We start from the raw sequence: 7808 nt of genomic DNA, 5'->3' as shown, positions 1-7808 counted from the left end.
CCCTAAGCAAAGTTAAACCTTAGTTAAGCCTTATTTTTAACATTAATTAACCCTTAGTGAATCACGAGTAAGTCGTTATGTATGTGTTATTTCTCATTTCTTAACCATTAACTAATACCGTTAGTAAATGGTTAGTGTGTGCTGATGTAACTACTCGCTAAACAAAATTAAGCATTAGTTAACCCTTAGTGAATCACGAGTCAGTCATTATGTATTTCTGTGAAATTATTAAGTACTGTTAATTAATCATTCGTCTATGGTGATTTAACTTTCTGATAAGCATTAGTAAACCATCATTAAAATGTCTGATAACCCACCTTTATTTATGAAAAAAAACATTATCTCTTTGTTGTCTCCTACCACCTAACCATTAACAAGTACTATTAGGCATGTATGGTAACGGTTTGTAAACTCTTGCTTTAGCATCAGTGAAGTCTTATTTAACCCTTTTGTAATGGTTAGTGTGTGATGACTGGTAGCATGGCAAAAAGTAGGCCTAGGCCTAAGTTGAGGCTCATGTGACTGCCCCTCATGGATGCTTCTGGACATTAACAAATGACTTGTTAAGCGTTGCTTATGCATTATCAAGGAATTACGAACCATTACTTAAGTATATCTGGGGAACTGATCTAAAGTGAAAACCTGTTATGGCTTTACAACACATTAACGAATGACTTGATAAGCATTGCTTATGCATTACCAAGAAGTTTCAACGCATTAGTAACGCATATCTGGGGAACTTTTTAAGTGAAAACCTTTCCATACTTTCCAAAACATTAACAAATGACTTGATAAGCATTGCTTATGCACTATCAAGGATGTATAACCATAACTCATAACTTTTTAAGTGAAAATCTTTCCATGCTTTCCAAAACATTAACAAATGACTTGCTAAACGTTGCTTATGCATTATCAAGGAGTTACAACTCATTACTTAAGTATATCTGGGGAACTGATATAAAGTGAAAACCTTTCCATGGTTTACAAAACGTTAACAAATGACTTGATAAGCATTGCTTATGCATTATCGAGAAGTTTCAACGCATTACTAACGCATATCTGGGGAACTTTTTCAGTGAAAATCTTTCCATGCTATCCAAAACATTAACAAATGACTTCATAAGCATTGCTTATGCTTTTATCAAGGATTTAAAACCCATTAGGCCTACTTAAGTAGGCCTATATCTGGGGAACTTCTCTGAAGTGAAAACCTTTCCATGCTTTCCAAAACATTAACAAATGACTCGATAAGCATTGCTTATGCATTATCAAGGAGTTACAACTCATTACTTAAGTATATCTGGGGAACTGATCTAAAGTGAAAACCTTTCCATGGTTTACAAAACGTTAACAAATGATTTGTTAGGCATTGCTTATGCATTAACAAGAAGTTACAACTCACTACTTGCGTATATCTGGGGAACTTTTAAATTGAAAACCTTTCCATGCTTTCCAAAACGTTAACAAATGACTTGTTAAGCATTGCTTACGCATTATCAAGGAGTTACAACTCATTACTTAAGTATATCTGGGGAACTGATCTAAAGTGAAAACCTTTCCATGCTTTCCAAAACGTTAACAAATGACTTGTTAAGCATTGCTTACGCATTATCAAGGAGTTACAACTCATTACTTAAGTATATCTGGAGAACTGATCTAAAGTGAAAACCTTTCCATGCTTTACAAAACGTTAACAAATGATTTGTTAGGCATTTCTTATGCATTATCAAGAAGTTACAACTCACTACTTGCGCATATCTGGGGAACTTTTGAAGTGAAAACCTTTCCATGCTTTCCAAAACGTTAACAAATGACTTGTTAAGCATTGCTTATGCATTATCAAGGAGTTACAACTCATTACTTAAGTATATCTGGGGAACTGATCTAAAGTGAAAATCTTTCCATGCTTTACAAAACGTTAACAAATGATTTGTTAGGCATTGCTTATGCATTAACAAGAAGTAACAACTCACTACTTGCGCATATCTGGGGAACTTTTAAAGTGAAAACCTTTCCATGCTTTCCAAAACGTTAACAAATGACTTGTTAAGCATTGCTTATGCATTATCAAGGAGTTACAACTCATTACTTAAGTATATCTGGGGAACTGATCTAAAGTGAAAACCTTTCCATGCTTTACAAAACGTTAACAAATGATTTGTTAGGCATTGCTCATGCATTAACAAGAAGTTACAACTCACTACTTGCGCATATCTGGGGAACTTTTAAAGTGAAAACCTTTCCATGCTTTCCAAAACATTAACAAATGACTTGATAAGCATTGCTTATGATGAAATAACACCTACATAACGACTTACTCATGATTCACTAAGGGTTAATTAATGTTAAAAATAAGGCTTAACTAAGGTTTAACTTTGCTTAGCGAACCGTTACATCAGCACACACTAACCATTTACTAACGGTAGTAGATAATAGTTAGGAAATGAGAAATAATGCTTACATAATGATTAACTCATGATTCACTAAGGGTTAACTAATGGTAAAATAAGGCTTAACTAACCCTTAAGTAATGCCTAAAAAGGGGTACTTATTATAAAGTGTTACCGGTACTGCCTTTTAATACAGACTATACAGGTATGTACAACATTATAAACATTGCTGTTGATTTCATGTTCTTCAGCCGCCAATCATGCCAGCAGGGTCTACTGAAGGTCTCTGGTCACTGCGTCCTCGTCATACTGCAACAGGCACTCAGTCTCACTTCTGGGAGCTGTAGAAACAACAAATAAATTAATACTTCACCATGCACCTCATATTGACATAGCAAATATATCAATAAGCAAGTCATATTGAGCCCAACAGGGATAATCTCCTATTTCAGTCTTCTATGGTCTCATGCACTATGTCTCCCTGCCAGGATATGTAGGATGTAAGAAAATAAATCAAAACATAGCAATGCACAGCATTGAGAACTTATCTATAAAGTAGCACAAGTCATATTGCCAATGTAGGCCAGGGGTGGGGAACCTATGTCTTGAGGGCCGTTTGCGACCCTTGAGGCCGTTTTATCTGGTCCCCGATATAATTTTAATGTTATTCAGCTTCACATAAAATATGACATATTTTGTAAAGGAACCTTAGAAAATACATTTGCAATACAATTAAGTTATATTCAGGGAAGCTGAAGAAGGTGGTGTTTGTTTAAATGTGGCTGCCTTCAATATAGGTCTAAAGTGAAGGGGGAAATCCTGGTTTGTGTTCATAGTACGGCCCTTGGAGAACTTTTACGGCCCCTCGGATGAATTTGAATTGGCCCTTCGAATGAGAAAGGTTCCCCACCACTGACGTAGGCTATAGGTTAAGCTTACCCTCTTTCACTCTTCTGTGGTGAGACTGTGCCCATTTTGGGTTGACCTCCACACGCGTCTGTAGCACAGCACACAGGATTGCAGGACACAGCATCCTGCAGGACACTACAAAAAACCCCCAAAAAAAACAAGGGGAATGAATAAATTACCTGGCCAGTTATTAAACAAATGAAAATTGATGTGCCAGAGCTGTGGAGTAACCTTGGGTCCAAATCATCTAGGCCTAGGGTGTGTGTGTGTGTGTGTGTGTGTGTGTGTGTGTGTGTGTGTGTGTGTGTGTGTGTGGTAAATCCAGTGTTCACATTATTCAGATATGAGAATTAATTCATTCATTCATTTTAACTGACATTAGTACATACCCATATCAGTGCCATTTCACCCTGCCAAGACACTGGACCTGGTTCTATTGGAGCTCTCTGCTCAGGGTGTCCTCGTTATACTGCAGCAGGCACTGTTGTTTCTATAGTTCCTAGAAGCGAGACAAATAAATAAATACTTTGCCATGCACCTCATATTGACATAGCAAATATGTCAATAAGCAAGACCTATTGAGCCCAACAGGGATAATCTTACACTATATCAGTTTTCTGTGGTCTCTTGTAAGATTGGCCCATCACCATTCTGCAGGACACTACCGTCTCCCTGCCAGGATCTGTAGGATGTAAGAAAATAAATCAAAACATAGCAATGCACAGCATTGATTACTTATCTATAAAGTAGCACAAGTCATATTGACAATGTAGGCCAGGGGTGGGGAACCTATGTCTCTAGGGCCGTTTGCGACCCTTGAGGCAGTTTTATCTGGCCCCCCGATATAATTTTAATGCTATTCAGCTTCACATGAAATATGACATATTTTGTAAAGGAATCTTAGAAAATACATTTGCAATACAATTAAGTTATATTCAGGGAACCTGAAGAAGGTGGTGTTTGTTTAAATGTGGCTGCCTTCAATATAGGCCTAAAGTGAAAGGGAAAATCCTGGTTTGTGTTCATAGTACGGCCCTTGGAGGACTTTTACGGCCCCTCGGATGAATTTGAAGCGGCCCTTCGAATGAGAAAGGTTCCCCACCACTGACGTAGGCTATAGGTTAAGCTTACCCTCTTTCACTCTTCTGTGGTGAGACTGTGCCCATTTTGGGTTGACCTCCACACGCGTCTGTAGCACAGCACACAGGATTGCAGGACACAGCATCCTGCAGGACACTTCAAAAAACAAGGGGAACGAATAAATGACCTGTCCAGTTCTATAAAAAAGAATACCCTGAAAAAGAACACCCTGTTGTTTCTACAGCTCCTAGAAGCGAGACAAATAAATTAAATACTTTGCCATGCACCTCATATTGACATAGCAAATGTATCAATGAGCAAGTCATATTGGTCACAAAGAAGTTAATCTTACATTCTTTCAGTCTTCTATGGCGAGTTAGGCCTTCAGGTGACTCGTCTTCGCCATATTATGAGACAGCAGCCTGTGAAAACATGGTAAATAGAATAACCCATTAACCTTGGGTCCTAATATAATACATGGACATAAACTAGCCTACATTATTTAGACAAGGTCAGTAGACCTCCACGTGAAACAATAAGAAAAAGTGACCATACATAATTTCAATTTCTTGAAGAGGCCATCTACACTTATTTGTGCAACAAGTGCTGTTTTGAGGACCCATACTTTTTAAGGACAGGTTGCCTACTGTTGCAAATGGCAGGGTATTTCACATTGATTTCGGGGTGGCGTGCTCAACTTGACCACTCTGGTCGACATTGAGCTCGCGCTGATACATTGGGCTCGCGTTACTGAGAGCTGCCGCCAGAACTACTCACGGTTAGCTTTCATAATATAGAACGCAACAAGGAAGAATCGGTCGGTTTGGTGAAAGGGCAAGGTGTTTCAAGGGATTCCCTGATTGACGCTCCCAACTCAGGACGCTCCCATTTCATCTCGCTCCCACTAGCCAGACTATCGGTCCCACCGCCATATAACGGAGCTAGTTATCTTTTTGATGTTAGTTTTTTGTTTCTAACCCTAACCCTAACCTTGACCCTAAACCTAACCCTAACCCTAAATTGCTTGTATGTGGCAGTGTATGATAATACGTGAAATATAATCGGGTGGGACTACACGTCCGGGAGTGATAGAAACACCTGGGACTGCACGTCCGGGAGCGATCTCAGTTGGGAGTGTCCATCTACCACCGTTTCAAAGTAGCATGGAACTAAATGATATCCCACCTTTGACTTGATTTTACGCAGGTGGGTCTTGGAACCCCTGTGTGACTGCCTAGGTTTCAGGATAGAGAAAGTAAAACAAAAATCATTGAGTAAAATCGATGGGGGACAAATTGTAGCTTTTGTAGACAACGTCGCTACTTGAGGAAAAATAGCTTAACTACAGGGATGTTAGCTACTCGATACATAGTAGTGACGCTACGACCAAGCTACTAGAGAATGTAATTAAACTAGTCGCTTCGCTACTGCCCAGCACTGAAAACCAACATACCCAGACGGCACACCAGTCTTTCCAACGTCGCCTAGATGCATTTTTGCCGCTGTAAAATACATTGGCAAGGCGTCTAAGCGTTAGTTCATCAGCGAAATGCCGGGCAGACGTGAAAAATGAGCAGTGCCCAGCATCTAGTTGATGAGCTAACGCAATAGCATGCTAACGGTAGCCTTTGTGTGTTAGTGGTGGCGCTCGTATGAGCAGCGGCCCTGGGGTACATGTACAGTGTATTCTAAAACGCAATTTCGTTGTCAAATTTATTTGTCAATGACAATAAAAAAGCTCTTGATGCTCTCTTGATGCTCTTGATGCTTTGTCTATCTTTAGGCAGGGGAAAGGCAACCGAGAACGAGCAATGTCAAACAATTTACCATCAACAAGTATACTTAACATATTCACTGTTTCACCACAGCATTTTGTCATTACAATGCTCGCAAGTCATCAGAATTTACTAGCGTACAGCAGCAACTAGTGTAGTCACATTGAGGGGAATTGAGCTACCAGCTATGTAAAGCGGCTGTGCCATAACTTAGCAATGGCGGATCTGTGTTCAGAGGAGCTATTCAATCGCTCTTGAGTACTGAAACTTTAAACCACAGTTGAGTAAAATGTACTTACATGTATATGAAGCCCATTTTCCGTTGGTATGTGAGGAACTTTTCCCCCATATCGCCAAGAAACTTGTAAACCACACAGACAGCGCGTGGTTCTGTTCAATCAGGAAGGTGTTGTTGACCGCGGCTGATGGCTTCTTTGTGGCTTGTGTGTGGAATTCGCATTGTGCCAATTAGTTTTACTGCCACCTAAAGGCTTGGTGTAGAACTAATTTAACCAGAGACGGTCTATTTTCAACTAACTTGAACAATCCTTGCTTTAGTTCAGAATACCATTTAAAAACCAGAGTGGCTAAGCACATTGATGTTTTTCCTCAAAAGCAGCTGAGGAACCTTTTTAATTCGAAGGGTCACTTCAAAATGTATGTCCAAGAAAGATCATTCAGATGATTCTATTTTGATAGCCTATTCTGTAGGTTCATTTAAATGTTTATAGGCCTAGCACCGATCGAATTATTTGATCAACTTAATTTCTGAGCTTATAGTATCATAATAAAATGTACTGACAGCAAAGCTGTGGCTAGTAGAAAGGTTTAATGCAGGGGTGGGGAACCTTTTTCATTCGAGGGGCCACTTCAAATTCCTACCATGGTCATAAAATCCTCCGGGGGCCGTACTATGAACACAAATCAGGATTTCCCCATAAAATTTAGGCCTATATAGACACCTTTAGGCCTATATAGACATATAGACATCTTTAAAGGTAGACACCTTTAAAACAGTCCCCACCTTTTCTAGGTCCCCTGAATATAACTTAATTGCATTGGAAATGTAATTTCTAAGATTCCTTTAGGCCTGCAAAATATGTCATAGGCCTATTTCATGTGAAGTTGCAAAACATTATAATGATATCAGGGGCCGGATAAAACGGCCTCAAGGGCCCTCGAGACATAGGTTCCCTACCCCTGGTTTAATGGTTAGTGATTCTGAAAAACACCACTGGGCAGCGTGAAAAAACATACACACACACAGACACACACACACACACATTTTAGTAAAAGGCCAAAAAATGCCCTAGGGCCCCCAACAATCCTGTTGCCTAGGGACCCCAAAATCCTAGAAACAGGCCTGCCGACCCCCCACTCCCTCCCACCCACCTGACCTCACCCCACCCCACCCCACTTGAAATTGACTGGGGCAGCTCCCGACCTGATCACTGGCATTTACATATTAAAGGCTCTTCTAAGAAGGGGATGGGAGGGGGGCATGGGGGAGCCGCAAATGCTGTGGCTTGAGGTATGAGGCAATTTAAGGTGCAAAACTCATCCACAAATTCCTCTTTTCATGCAGTGTAATGGCTGCATTAAGATTTTTTCTGCGTGAACAAGAAATTTAAGCGGTTATATATGTTGTGAAAAG

The 7808-nt window shown here is 39.8% G+C and overlaps 1 long non-coding RNA gene across 2 annotated transcripts; it reads right to left on the bottom strand.

Moving 5' to 3' along the window:
- Window positions 1–2580: 2580 nt before the first annotated feature.
- Window positions 2581–6736, bottom strand: LOC134461758 (uncharacterized). 2 transcript variants are annotated; one of them, XR_010037394.1, is made up of 7 exons: window positions 6454–6736; window positions 4732–4801; window positions 4431–4535; window positions 3903–3981; window positions 3689–3798; window positions 3330–3434; window positions 2581–2731 (listed from the first exon to the last, which is right to left on the bottom strand). It is a non-coding gene; the product is annotated as an uncharacterized LOC134461758 (long non-coding RNA). The 2 variants fall into 2 exon arrangements; XR_010037395.1 differs by lacking the exon at window positions 6454–6736 and adding an exon at window positions 5565–5999.
- Between the last annotated feature and the right edge of the window lie 1072 nt (window positions 6737–7808).

The sequence above is a fragment of the Engraulis encrasicolus genome, chromosome 13 (assembly GCF_034702125.1).
Source record: "Engraulis encrasicolus isolate BLACKSEA-1 chromosome 13, IST_EnEncr_1.0, whole genome shotgun sequence".
Classification (NCBI taxonomy): Eukaryota; Metazoa; Chordata; class Actinopteri; order Clupeiformes; family Engraulidae; genus Engraulis; species Engraulis encrasicolus.
Note: the sequence above shows the minus strand (reverse complement) of the source record. Positions and strands in the feature narration are given on the sequence as shown.